Raw genomic sequence first — 16,050 nt, 5'->3', positions numbered from 1 at the left:
TTGAGCAGCGAGAGGAGTTCAAGAAGGTGCTTTATGAATTCACAAAGGCCGCTAAGGACGGATGGTCTGAAAGTAAGATTACACACTACATGGTTTGTTTTAACGGACTTAATACATATGCAATGTTTGAAAATGTAACTTTTCTATTCGCTTATCTCCTTTTTGGTTGTTTTAGCACATTCTCTATGCGCATGGTGCATACTTCATGGACCGCTATGGTTCGCTTGATATATGGAGTACACAAGGCATGGAGAAGTCCCACTATCGAGCAAAAGGAGTCTACTTCAAGAATACTCGGCATGGTGGTGGTAGTTCACACTCCAACTACCTCCAAGAGATGTTTAATTGGTTTTTTAGGCACACCTTTGGGAGAACTTGTACTATTGAGAAAGCAAGAGAATCGATGTTAGCAATGCAGTTACGCAACGCTTCCCGTACTGTAGCATCCGAGAAGTGGAAACGCGCGCGAGCGTCCCTCGGCCACGAAACTTGGCGTGCAACTAAATATCGAAAAGGCAGCGTTTGGGCATCGCGTCAGCCGTCCGCATGATCCAGGTTTAGTTGTTCAATTCAATTGCTTTATTTGAGTTTCACTCAATTGGCCGCATAGTGTGAAAGGGCCCAAATCTCAAAAAAACCTATTTAAAGGTTGAAGGGGCTCATTTTGTCATCTTCCCTACTAGGTGCAACCATGGCACGAACAAAACAAACGGCTAGGATTGCATATCCAGAGGGGCCGGATGGCCAACGACTCAAAGGTACAGCAACAGAAGCTGGAACTTCACAAGCTCAAGGTGAAGTCCACACGGAAGAAGCTGGAGCTTCAAATCGGCATGGCCAGTCCTCTACAGCAGCAAAAGAGAGACAGAAGCATCGTCTTGTTGTCTATTCATCGGACTCCAACGATTCTGATGGCAGCAGGGAGGATGAGAGCGACCAGGGCAAAGAAAAAAACAGCCAAAGCAGCCGTCAGAAGGCTCCAAAGAGTCACAAACGGATGAAGATGCCCCATGGGTTGGCGTCCAAATACAAACTTATCAGGCTCACATGTCTATTGGGGGTAAGACACTTCCTAAAGGGAGTGGACCTACACCATCACATCCGGTCGATAGTGAAGAGCACGAATCAGATGGAGAGTGGGTGGAATCCGATTATGAGGTGTTGGAAGTGCCTGTGCAGAAAAAAAAAGAGAAAGAGCATTGTCTACAAGAAGAGGAAGCAAGCTGCCCCGACTCGTGCCAAAAATGCACCTCCATGTCGACCTCAGAAGGTACGAAAGTGCAGCCGTGCTTTTGCGGAGATTCGACACTATCAAAAGAGCACCGAGCTCTTGATTCGGAGGGCCCCTTTTGCAAGGCTATGCAGGGAGGTTTTGCAATTGTACAACACTCAGTTTCGGATGAGCGCCGTGGCCATAGAGGCAGTCCAAGAGGCAGCAGAGCAATATTTAACTGGCATATTTGAGGATTCTAACCTCTGTGCCATCCATGCAAAGCGTGTAACCATTATGCCCAAGGATATGCAGCTTGCTCTCCGTTTGCGCCATGAGGAGTAGCTTGTAATTAGGCATCAGCCTTTTTGTATTTACGGAACTCCAAGATTGGGAAGAATTTGAATACAAGCGTCTTTTGATTCTATATCCCACTCTGTGCATTGTATTGGGAAGAATTTGAATATAAGCGTCTTTTATTGTATACCCCAGTGTGCATTGTATTGTTTTAATTCTGTACCATGCAATGTAGCACTGGTTCAAGTTTTGTCTACCTTCTACTGTATGTATGTAGCCATTAGCTTGTTATTGTGAAAAATTGCCTACGTTTAGCACCTTGGCTAAGTGGGGCATGCACTTCCTGATGTATCCATGCTATGTGACTCCCTATTGCATGGCAAAAACATCTACAAAGTGTTCAAAATGGCTTGGAATGCCCCCGAGTTGGCTGCCACAAGGGCACGCATTTGGGGCTTCCAGAGGCCTATGGATGGACATAATGCGCGCCCTTGTGGCAGCCTCTCCTAGTGCTTTGCTGACACTCTCCAGTGGTTTCCAGACAATTTTGACAAGAAATAAGTATGTTTTGTTTGCTTCAATGCTTCAATTAGCATAGATGCTGCTGGAATTCATCCCCCCTTAGTCCATGTCAGTCCTAAACTCCAGAAAGGGCTTAGATATTGCCACAAAGTTTACTCTTGTGGTTTGTTAATACAACTTTAGGTATCTGGGGCAAGATGGGCTTAAGGCTACCTGGGTATCCATGTCTTCCTGTTTTGTAGCTGGGTATTATTGTCTTCTCACTCTGTTTTGTAACTGGATATGCTCCTATTCTCCAAGAAGGGTTTAGATATTGCCACAGTTTTGTGGTTTGTTAATACATCTTTGGGTATCTGGGGCAAGATGGGCTTAAGGTTACCTGGGTATCCATGTGTTTCTCTTTTGCAACTGGGTATTAATGCCTTGTCACTCTGTTTTGTACTTGGGTATGCTCTTAGATGTGTCCAATTTCATCTGCCACAAGGGCGCGCATTTGCACACTTCATCTGCTGATGGAAAGCCCTAATGCGCGCCCTTGTGGCAGCATTGTTTAGGGACTTCCAAGCCCTTTACTAGGCACATACATAACTTTGGAATCCTAGATATAGCAAAGTATACATTTTTTAAATTTTAATGCCTGCCAAACCCTTTAGTAGTCATAGCAAAAATTATGGTGCTTCTCATACACAATGGAAGCCCAACATATAAGAAATTCAAAACCTTGCAAGAAAGAGAGTCATAGACAGCAAAAAGTAGTTTCATTAAAGAAATCAATGCTTTACATGATATCCGGCTTTTGCTTTAGGATCTTTCTAATTACAATTTTCTGGCGCTTGGCCTTTTGGGGTGGCTCCCTGTTAAGTAAAGTGGTTGTGATTTCTTGGGTGTCATTAACCCCTACAGCTTGGTTCATGCCGACATGGGCAATAAGGCGCCCGTGAAAGTTTACACCGAAAGTGGATATTGCAAAATCTTTCTTTACAAGCACTATAAGGTTGGCCGTTTGGGCAAGTGTTGTTAAACACAACGCCTTGGAGAGTGAACGGAGAGAAAAAATGTTGTAGCGACCATTGGGAGAGTAGTCGGCATGGACAAACACCACGACACCAGTGGGAAGTGTGCCGAGGTAGTGAGCAAGTGCCTCTTGAGGTCCGAACGGCGTCCTCCTCCCCCCTGACCGTTGCGCCCAGGCGTCAACCTCCAGAACATCCTGCAGAACATAGGTTTTCTGAGATATGGCACAGAATTATGATATAACATTAACAAAATCATTTGTAACAATCAAATGTAAGTGAGCATCTATACCTCTTGTCTACGATCCTCCTCATTGGCATCCGGGTGCAAGTAAAGATCCACGCTTGACTTCCCCTTTGGATCACGCAAAACAGGTGTTGCAGCAGGTGGTGGTGAATCCACTCTTGCGCGTTTAGCCAAACACATGGCTTGCACGGCCACAAACTCCTCCTCAGAGACCTTGGCCTGCTCGGCCGCTGCCACCTCGGCTTGTGCAATCGCCACTGTGTCCGCCAAAGTATTCCCCATGGGCAGTAGGAGATCATCGTCATGGGAGGTGGTGGTATCAAGCTCAAACTTTCCATGGGCATCAAGGATGGCGAAACACTCATCCATGCGAAGCTCAAAGGATTTCTCCAGATCGTGCATAAACACAAACTCCTCCCCACCCACCACAATGGAGGAGAAGCGGGTAATCTCTACCTCAGGGATGGCATCCCGAGTGGTGGTTCCTTCTGGCGGTCTTGAGGATGAACCGACTGATGGAGAGGCCTCCAAGAGGCCGTGAATCCCTACAGGGTAGGTCAAGGCAAGCGTCCTCTCCTCTGCGGATGAGTCAATGGACGCGGGCTTGGGGTCCTTCACATCAGCCAATACCCCGCCGATCTGCAAGTGAGGTAGCACTACGTGAGGGCCTGCTGGGCACTCGTGAAGGAGGAAGATCATTATGGCCTGAACACAGAAAAAAGTGTTTTTGATCCTTCCCTTATGCATTGCTCGCACATCATGAGCTTCAAGCCGCACATATTGTCCGACAGGTTGTGCTATGGTGGCAAAGCATGCAAGCCGGTGATGAAATGGCCTGTCCCCTTGGTAGATGTGGTGGAGAAGGCCTTCAAGGACCCATTGCCCTGGTCAGTTTGGTAACTCAACAATGAATCTCCCCATGCACGTGGAAATGTATGAAGTAATGTGCTCAAGAGATTGAGATTGGAGGGTCAAGGTGGTTTCCAAATCGGGTTGGGTTGTGAAAAATGCTTGAAGCTCAGGGCGATTTGCATGCCCAACCTCAGTAAGGAATGCATCTAAAGCACTAGTAGCAGCCATGTCTTCTCTTTGCGTAATTGGGTATGCTAGGTCTCTCTGCAATGCTGGGATGAAAATGGTGAAATGAGGAGGTGGTCCTCCTTATATAGACATATTCTATCTCAAAAAAAATAAAAAATATGGATTTAAAAAATAAATTTACACCACCTTAAAACTCAAGTACAAAATCAAGTACAACACCTTAAAACTTTTCAAAATATTTAATAAAATATCCAAATATAAACGATTAAAGTTACAAGCCAATTCACTTAGACAAGATGATTTCGTCTGTAGCCCAATCTTTGCAAACAAGCATAGTGGCCTCCATCCGCCTTCCAATCTATACAACCAAAAATGGGCAATCAAAATACAAAAACCCACAGAAAATAAGAAAAGGTAGCTAAGGAAGCACAAAGCAGACCTTGCGTTGTTCTAGTTTGAAACTTGTATTACCGACATCCTCGAATCCCATTATGACAAAGTGTTCCCGAAGATTGGCAAGAGTCCAATGCGGATTCACTGCAACCACCTCCACCTCGTTATTGGGCATGCAGACACAAATTTCAAAGGATTGAATCTCTTCGGCTGTCAACTGCAAGGGTATCCATTTGCCACGTTTGTGCATCCACCTCTCATAGCTAAACCGTGCATACAAGGGTACATGAATATTCGCTGCTCGGTAAGTTTTTTCGATGAAACATTAGGAAACATAAGCTCCCCAATGTGAGCATGCACAACCATGAACGTGCCTGGGAGGCACTCAAGCGGCTGCTCCTCAACTAAGCTGGATGGAAAAACATCTTTACAAATGTCCTTAGTTAAACATAATGATCACATAAACGTAAACATGACATATGCATGGGATAGCTAAACCATGAAAACTTACAATGAGGTGCAAATTGAGTAGAAGCTCTCTTGAGGTGGAGCTCAGCTGCACTGTAGACGTGTTGCACGATGGCCACCATTCCGGACTTTGTTTCTTTGAATCTCAATAGCCGGCCCTTCCAATGACGTTCCAATACGCCTCGACACCGTACGCGATGAGGTCCAGCACGTGACGGTTGCATGTAGATCCATGCACCCTTCTTGAACACTTGTGGGATCCATACCCCCTCTGAGTCTTTTGTGTTGTGCAACACAATCTCCTCTATCTCTGGTTTGGGCCGTCTATGCGTGGACATGCTTGGGAAGTTGGGCTTAGGAAGGGATTTGAAAGAGTTGAGTACTCTGGAGAGAGAATGAGGAGCTGAGGGGAGGGTGAGGTGAGCTGCCTATGGTGGCTATGGTGGCTTTGACAGTGGAGATAGAGAAAGAGAGGAGTGAGAGGTAGAGAGGTAGAGAGGATAGTGGAGCTGTGGGCTATGGAGTGTGGGACTGTAGAGGGTTGATGGAGGTGTGAGAGAAGGGGGAGCTATGGAGAGAGAGGAAGAGAGTGGTGGAAAGCTTTTGGCTATGGCTGCCTTGACTGTAGAGAGAGAATGGGAGGAGGGAGAAGAGGGAGAGTGTGGGAGAGAAAAGTAATGAGGGAGAGAGAGAAAAGTGGATTTTGGGGGGGAAAATTGACTTTTTTAAGTTAGTTTATGTTTTGGGGCAGTTTTGGAGGCAAATGGGTCAACTTTGGAACTTTAAAAAAAAATTCAATTTTTTGGGTTTTTAAGCATGAGGCCATAGAATGTATACTTACTAAACGCAAAACACCTGTATAAAACATCATATGGACTAAAGGCCATAGGACATATATACTCAACACAAGACACCTACATAAAGCATCCTACAGTCCTAAGGCCATATGATGTTGTATAGCCATCATGGAGCAACTACTTATAGTGCCCTATGGCCTTGAGGCCATAGAATATATATATATATATATATATATATATATATATATATATATATATACATCATGAAATAACTACATATAGTGCCCTATGGCCTTGAGGCTATAGAATGTATACATGACACAACCCATGTAGTGTAAGAAATGTCATAAGACCATATGATGTATATTTATTCAGCACAAAACACTTACATAAAGCATCATATTACCCTAAGTCCAAAGGATGTATACATACTCATTATTAAACACCTACATGTTTCCTCATGAACCACCTACATATAGCATCCTATGGCCCTAAGTCCATAGGATGTATACAAACTCATCGTGAAACACCTACTTGTAGTGAGCTTGTAGTACCCTATGGCCTTAAGTCCATATGGTGTATACATACTCATCATGAACCACCTACACATATGCATTGTGAAACAACTACATATAGCCTTAGGGCCATAGGATACCATATACCCATCATGAGACAACTACATATAGTGCCCTATGGCCTTTAAGGCCATAGGATGTATGCATACGCATCGTGAAACAACTACATATAGCATCCTATGTCCCTAAGGCCACAGGATGTTATATACCCATCATGAGACAACTACATATAGTGCCCTATGGCCCTCAGGCCATAGGATTTATATTTACTCAACACAAAACACCTGCATAAAACATCATATGGACTAAAGTCCATATGATTTATATACTCAACACAAAACACCTACATAAAGAATCTTATGGACCTAAGGCCATAGGATGTATACATAATCATCGTGAACCACCTACATATAGAATCCTATGACCTTGGATGTGTGAATATGTATCATGAAACACCTACATATAGAATCCTATGGCCCTAAGGCCACAGGATGTTATATGCCCATCATGAGACAACTACATATAGTGCCCTATGGCCCTCGGGCCATAGGATGTATATTTATACAACATAAAACACCTGCATAAAACATCATACGAACTAAAGGCCATATGATTTATATACACTCAACACAAAACACCTACATAAAGAATCTTATGGCCCTAAGGCCATAGGATGGATACATACTCATTGTGAACCACCTACATATAGAAGAATCCTATGGCCCTAAGTCCATAGGATTCTATATAACCATCATGAAATAACCACATGTAGTGCCCTGTGTATATATATATTCATCATGAGTCACCTACATATATACTGACAATGAAATGACTTTGTGATGGTTTTCTTGATAAATATTTGTTGAAACCTTCTTGCAGGTATGGATTTTAATCAAGGTGATAGAGTATGCATGTTTGTAGCCACACAAAAGGTTTCCTTTGGGAGTGTACGTGAGACAAACCCAAACGCATATTGCTCAGACATGCTTATTGGGGAAGGCAATGTATCGCTGTCAGTTGATTTATGTTTTCAGAAGAAAGCACTCATTTCATTCCCAACAATGGATGCATTGACAATGGGAGATGCTTTTCATAGTATTGTGAAATGGAGTATTGGGTTTCTACAACATATGAATGAGATACAATACGAAGGGGTTGCTATGTCTAAGACTCACAAAGGAATGGGAGCATTGGAGTCACAATCTGATGGAATGAGCTATAGGGAGGTTTGGAAGGATAAAAGGGTTCAACTTTGGGATGAAAGAAAAACACATGTAGTAGCTGAAGGGGTTGTCATGTATGTGTGTCCATTTGATTCCGTAAACTTTTGTGAGCTAGGTGAAAATAACATTGGTATTGGTATTGAAACATCCAAAGCTTTTGAGGCTACTATTTTTGCACAATCTGATGTATGCAGCATCAATCTAGTTTGTTGGCCTATCAAGAGAGTGACAACTATGGATGGAAAAATGTTGTGACGATATGAGGATTTACATGCTAGTGACGCATTACAAGCTACAGCATTGAATCAGCTCATTTGGTAGAGCCTATTTCATAAAAACGAAAATATTGCTTTATAAATAGGAAGCCAAAAATATCCGTGAAACCTTCTAAGAGATCCAATCAAGCATCCATATCATTTGTCCAGCTTGTTTCAACCATAGATTTTTGTTCTATGAGGTGTTGTCAATATGCCAATAGAGATAATGTCATGGCTATGCGCAATGAATTTTGGGGACAAAGTTTGCAAAATAGAACCAACTATGTGTATGATACAATGTTGACTGCTTGGCGTGAGAACAAAACAACTACAAAGACTTGCTATGTATTTTCATTTAATGGCAATGAGGTCTATAGTAGAGCTTGGTACAAAATTCATGGCATTCCAAAAACTTCGTTTTATCGTTATCGTGAACAATTTGAAAATAAGGTTCGACGCTCAGTGTATGGTAATGATGGTGTCATAAGAAAAGGAAGAGACCATACAAAAATGGGAAGGGCATTGATGCACCCTTTTGTAGATGAAAACTCAGAGAAAATGCCACATAAGAGTAGAATTATGGAAGATGGTACCAGGGAAACCTTGCTTGTAATACCAAACACGTACAAGCAAATAGACATCTTGCATGATGTCAATAAAACACTCAAGACTATGAGTCTCAAGGCAATGTCTAGCACTACATTCAATAGGATTTGGAATACAAAGTTTGCTAATGTGACCTTGTAAAAAACAAGCGAGTTCTCCAAATGTGTTGTGTGTAGTCGGATAAAGTCTCAACTAGAGTCAACAAAGGATGATGAGCTGATTTCACATTTGAAGGATGAACGTAGAATTCACATGATGCAACAACAAAGCTGTCGAAATGTGTACTACACATGGTGTAAGTTCTCGCAAATACAAAAGGATAAGTATTTATGCATTATACATGATAAAATGGACCAAAAAAAGATAGCAATACCTAGATTACGAGTGAATTCAAAAGATTATGTGAATGTATATCAGTTGCAAGTATCATTAACAGGTTATGATAACAAATGGGCATGGTCATGAGATGTATGGTCATTTCTCGTTGAATGGTATATAGCCTTTAGATCCGAATGCTACAATTGGTTCCCTTGCATTATGCTTACAGAATTTGGAAAGAACATAAAACCATAGGCTAGGATATTTATGCCATGATGGTATGCCACGCAGCAATGTAACATTGTTCAATGCATTGAATTCAAGGACAACTCTAGACCACCAAAATAGAATGATGAAAGATCGTGAGAGGAATGCATCAGCAGCAACAATAGCACAACCATTGGCTATTGAAGGATGTAATGAAGAGATTCTAACTTGCAATCAGCCTCCTCTCAATGTGTTATGCATACCATGTCCACTCCCGTGTTTCAAAAATTACCTCAGAATCTTTTGCTATAGCTAGATAATTGTGCAAGAGAGAATAAGAATCGATCTTTATTTGTATACTTATCCTTGCTAGTAGCAAAAGGTGTTTTCAAAACCGTGCATTTGGGATCCTTAATGGTGGGTCATACACCTAAGGACATAGATGCAATGTTTAGCAGGATCTCAGAGAGATTGCGAACAAGAATGACATACACTTTTTCATATTGATGAAACATTTTCAAAAATTTGAAAGCTCAGCTCCAACACCCTTTCTAATGACGCAAGTTCCTGACTGCAAACCCTTTGTTAAAGGGTACATGTGTGATGGAGAAGATGCTCTCGTTGGACACTCTAAGCCACTTCAATTTTGTTTCTTTATGTAAGGTGAAATCCCAGTAATACAATACAAAATTCACCCCAAATCACCTGATTGGATGCCGAGGGAGTTGGGAATTGAATTGTGGAAAAAAGATGATCAAGGGAAACCAAAATTGCCAGTAGGCTGTCCAGATGTGGTTCCTATAGCAGACTATGTGAGGGATAGTCCGCTTGTTATTCAAGGGATTAAGACATATCTTGAATTCTGGAAAATATGGTCTCTACTAAAGGGAAAGGAGCACGATTCTACTAAATACATGGAGCCAGTTATTATTTATTGGCAAAAAACAATTAGTGAGCTTGAACAACCAACCAATAAACAAACTAGTGAATATACATCATTTTGGCCAAAGACTACAGGAGTCATCGAATGTAGCAAATAGAGGAAGACACAGAGGAGTTTCAAGGATATGAAGAATTGAATGATCACTATGTCGGTCCTCAAAGTGCAAGGCTACAAGAAGCTTTTAGGCCTCAAATTGATGTAAGGAAAGGGGATTTTGTTCTTGTGAGACCCTCAAATCCAGAATATCCGATATGGCTAGGAGTTGCAGAGTCAGATGTTGATATAGACAGCTCATCTCCTAGCTACAAGAAATTTTTCATTCAATACTGGGCACCAAAACATCGAAAAAAAATCCCACAATCCAAGAGCATAATGAGGATTGTTGGAAAAACAATTGGTGTTGCAATCTTGCTGACCCAAAGCGTTGGGAGTCTGTTGATGTAGTTGTGTGGTCATGGACTCCAAGGGGTGGAAGACTTACAGAAGCAATCAAAATCCCATCCAATGTTGTGGAGAAAGCACAAGCTAGCTTAATAGGAGAAACTGAATAGCATTTCATTTTCATATAATATTTTTCTTATAATCTATGTCTATGTATGTTTTATAAAGTATCAATTAACACCAACATGAAAATACAATTTTGGATGGGACAAAAAAAGGTGTTTCTCAACACCGCCATTTTCTTGAGAATCTATCTCTTTGTCTAATGTAACACAAGTGCTCAACAAAAAACTTATCTATAACATTCCCAAAATAAATGAAAATTTTCCAAATCAAATGGGAAATAGGAATCCATAGGCATTGAAATCAATCCCAAAGTTGTTGGATTTTCCCATGTCATCTAAAAGAGTGTTAGGTCGAGATACCTCAAGCCATCATGATATTCCACATCATACGTGGGAAAACCTTAGTACCATATCATATCATCAAATAAGAGTTATGAGCACCACCAATGTTTCATACAGAGCACTAGAGTCTGGAGGCATCCAGATAGCTAGCGGAGGTGGGTGAGACCAAATCATGGTATGCACAGATGACCAAGTGGTTCTATACACATGGATTTGATATAGAGAGGCTCAGTACACATGGCTTTCATATAGAGAGGCTCCCACCTTTCCAACATGACTGTGCCTCACCTCTCATCCGCCTCTCTCGTGAGCAACGACCCCGGGCACTATGAGAGATCGTGGTGTTTACCGCGCGGACCATTACCTCAAAACAAGAGAGAGGAATTCAAAATGAGGAGAGAGAAACCCTTTTGTTGTTTATGCGGCATTTTACCGCCTGTATTACCGTGATTATTGCGGCGCCCATTACCGCTAAGGCCATAGACCCCCTTCCCCCACCCTCTCCCGCGGGTTACCATTTAAATCCAATACAACTCAAAATATATTTACACACTATATACAACTCCTACACTCTCCAGAATGCTCACTTCACTTAATCTCTCTTTCACTCTAAATTCTATACATAAATCATAATACTCACAACAAAACCATTACAAATACTATTCATAAGCACATAACGAAACATTTGCGAATTAATCATATACTACACCAAAAAAAAGAATGGAGAGTTTTATTATTCTCATCTTGTATAAGATCTCTACAAGCACTAGGATCCATATTTAGACCCATAGTATTCAAATCAATAAACAAGTTTAGAGATTCTTCCTCCTCTCCATCACCTCCTGTAGAATCATCATCGCTTTCTCCCTCTTCCTCCTCCTCAAGATAACTAGTTGCAAGGCTTGGCTGACCTTCTTCAACATCAACTACATCTTCCTCTGCATCTTGTGGTGATGGTATGATGCGATCAATTACTGGCTCAATGTCCGTCTCTGCAAAGATAGATCTACCCCGCGGCGTGACTGGAATGACATACCAAAGTCTTCTTTGATATATACATGGCACATAAAAGACCTGTACGTCACACACAAAGAATAAGCTGATATACATATATTAAATTTTTAATTTAAGTTAATTGCACATAGCCTAAATTTCCTGCTCGCAACTACTAGGATACACCAAGTTGTCAGTTTTTCCCCGATGGAATTGGGTGGAATCTACCATAATGAGCCGATTTTCATGTCTTTTGACCTCACCCGCAAACCATCGGCACTCAAAGAGAAATTTGTGAAAATATCTGAAATCCAGTTTGATTATTCTCTCTATAGTACCACAATATCTGACCTCATCTATTGTTGTGTCAAAGTTTCCCATCACGCCACAATCATTAGTGGTCCGACGCTCATCTATCTTGCGGGTGCGAAAATGTCGGCCTTCGGACCAAATGGAGTTGAAAGTGAGACCCTACAATCACAATGCATAAGAGGTTACATCGCATTTCATTAAGTGATTTGCATACATGCATACATAACATATACACACTCACCTTGCGCAAGCATCCTCGTGCATACTCCCATTCTTTAGGGCTTATTTGTTCTCCTTGTGCTTTGGCATTGGTCATGGCATTATGGATCCACTCTACTTGAATCAAATCAGGATATTTTGCAAGCTCTTTAGGAAAAGGAGGTGCACATCTACCTCCATGGGACCTCTTCCATGCATCTCTATCCCTTTCTCTAGCTGCGCGGGCTTGCAAGTACATATTGACCCATTTGGTCATGATAGTGGCATTGAGTAAACAGTAGTTGTTGACTATGGCATGAAACTCTCTATCCATGACCAAGAGTGAGCCTTTTCCATTGGGAATGGTTGAGTGCTTCCTAGGATCCTCTTCCTCCCTCCAAAGACGAGGCAATGATGGATCCACTGTGATGAGATACTGTGAGATATACACAAATGCCTCTTGCACCACCCAACCTTTTGCCATGCTTTCCTGAAAACATTAAAACCACATATTTTTATTAGTAACTCCATAGCGTATAAATGCTACCTATATTGTATTGATTTTGCATACCTCCGGTTGTGACCTCAATCTAACAAAATCCTTTAAAGTCTTCAAGAATCTCTCCAAGAAGAACATCCATCTAAAGTGAACCACCCCACAAATGGCAATCTCCTCAACAAGGTGAAGCAATAAGTGTACTTGGCTAACAAGGATTGTACGTGGGAATGCATCCTCAATAGCACACACTGCCTCTACTGCTAGCTGATGGGCTACTGGTATGGCTTCCACTTCTATCTCCTTGGAGCTCACAAATCTACAGGGCACAAATAATATAGTAGATGAAACAAAATTCCATTGTACATGGCACAACATGATATAGTACTTGAAAAAAACCCATTACCTCACAATCTCACCCACTTTGAATATTGCAGCCTTCACCTTAGTGTCTCCATAACCACTAATAGTGATGGTAAGTACAAACTACAAACAATAAAACATCTTAGTGAATGTCAACTTATATATAAGGACACATAGACACCACAAACTGTTCTACTCTTACCTGAAGGATTTTATGCCAATCATGGGATTTCAATCCATACAATTGAGTGGAGCCACCCTTTTTGGTTTTTGTGAAATCACCTTTGAGTGACCGCATATATCCTGTTGGAGTTCGGATGGATGCCATAACTTGCTTTGTCCGCTCTTGGTCTGCCTCTGACAGTATCCACGGTGCTTTTGGGAGAATCATCTTTCCCCGCTCCCCCATGCGGGGCGTGGCTGAAGGGGGGAGAGGTCTCATGGCTCTTAAATCTTCCCTAGCACCGAATGAATCCTTCTTGCCAATTATGTGATCCCATATAGCTTGCCCAACATTTTTGAACACATGCATAGGGTCCAACAAGTGCTGAATTTTCAACGAAGCCCAATAGGGGAGTGACAAGAAGATTGAGTACCTCGACATACCCCTTGGCAGCCCATTGGGAGGGGGTGAGGTACCATGATGCTCCTCCCAATGCTTCGCCCAATCAACCATGTTCCAATGGAACGACTGCACTCCATTGATAGGGGGAGCATATCTACGATGTGAAGGAGGTAGGAAGCGATGGTTGTTGGGATAGATCACCCTCCCAAGAAGAGGAGGTCTCTCTGTCACAAGGGAAGGGACACAAGTGGGACACGCACAATGTCCAGATGTTGCCAATCCTGCCAAGAGGTAAACAAACGTTACACATGAGATGATAAACCTAAAGCAAATAGTACAATTGACATTTGCATACTTACCAGATACCTCTCCAAATCCTGGGTAATCATGCATGGTCCACATGAGGATGCACTTGATGACGACTTTGTGGTCTCATGGTGGCCGTGAAATGTCAATGACATCTATGCCTCTCCATAGTTCTTGAAGCTCTTCAATAAGAGGCTGCAGATATACATCCATGTTTTTTACCTTGTGCTTTCCTGGAATGAGAAGTGATAGTAAAATGTTCCCCTTTTTTGTTGCCTCCCAAGGGGGAATATTGTCCCAATATTGTAGTTCACAAGCACCACCGGCCAAGTGCTCCACGAAGTAGAGCGGTGCCCAAATGGATTCACTCCATCACTAGCTAACCCAATCCTCAAGTGACGAGGCTCATCCCTGAACTCTGGCCTTGTGTCCTCTATGTGCTTCCACGCTGGTGAGTCAACTGGCACTCTCATAATACCATCTGTGGAGTGATTTTTTGCATGCCAACTCAAAATCTTGCTCGTACCCTTAGATCTAAACATGTGTTGGATGCACGGGATGAGTGGAAAAACTTTACGTGGAATTCTATTGCTCTGCATTCCTTTTTTGAACCTAGGCTCCCCGCACGATGGACACGTGTCCCAATCGGCATGCTCATTACGAAAGAGCACACAATCGTTCACGCAAGCATGAATGCAATCATAATCCATCCCTAATCCAATCACTTCTTCGCGTGCTTTTCGTCTATTCTCTGGCATGTGATTGCCAGCTGGCAGCATCTTTCCTAGCAACCTATCACAAGAAGAAAGTACATTAAAAACTAATTTATGCACTCCACAAGCATCCTTCACAATCTGTATACATACCTCAAAAGTGCGTCGACACTAGCATTGCTCCATCCAAACATCGCCTGAAGGTTAAGGACTTCGAGAGATGCCCTTAAAATGGAGTAAGATAATCTCTCATATAGTGCAGTGTGTGCCAAATCGAGTAGCTCACTCCTCGTTCTTTTGGAAGCTTCTTCGCATGCACACTCTGGTTCATGCTCCTCCTCTCGTGCAAGGAGATCTTCAACCATTCTATGCAAATGGTCGTCTTCTGCATCCACGTAAGGAGATGGGATGTGGTCACTCGTAGAGGGAGCAGCAGTCGGCTGATTGGATGTGCTTCCTTCCTCTCTAATGGATTCCTGGCGCATGCGCTCTTCCACCCTCCTTTCCCCTCCTCCACCAACCACGCCAATGAGGGGTGACGTCAATAGCCGCTACAATTCGTGGATCGTTTGTTTCCATCTGTGCACGCTTGCGAGGATCGTCCCATAGTCCATAATCTTCTACATGACTCAAGCATATCCGTCGAAGTCGAGCAATGACGCATTTGCACCGCACACATGGGCATGGTAATGGCTCGGTCAACCACCTTGATCTATCTGGTTCAATGGACGGGCCAAAATCATCCCAAGCAACCTACATTAATAAATTACATACATAATTAAAATCAAATTACAAAAAATTTAATAAAATATCAGTAAAAAGTAATTTTACTGATATTACAAAAAAGGTTAATAAAATATCAGTAAAAAGTAATTTTTTTTTTTAACATGCATGGTAATCAAAACTTTTAGGTAGAAATGTCATTTTCAAAGTACTAGGAATACTTTCATTTTATATACATTTTATAAAAAACATAGTACCAATCGATTTTGGAAATCAATAGTAATAATGTCAGACCGTGGCCTTCTCTGTGGATGGGCCAAAATTGCGCCGCGATAATAGTGGCGGTAATGCACGCGGTAACGTACACGGTAATGCACGCGGTAATAGGCGCGGAAGAACATTTTTCAAAATTTTTA

Source organism: Adiantum capillus-veneris, chromosome 23 (genome assembly GCF_014529385.1).
Source record: "Adiantum capillus-veneris isolate H3 chromosome 23, ASM1452938v2, whole genome shotgun sequence".
In the NCBI taxonomy this organism is placed as follows: Eukaryota; Viridiplantae; Streptophyta; class Polypodiopsida; order Polypodiales; family Pteridaceae; genus Adiantum; species Adiantum capillus-veneris.
This window is presented reverse-complemented; position numbering follows the sequence as displayed.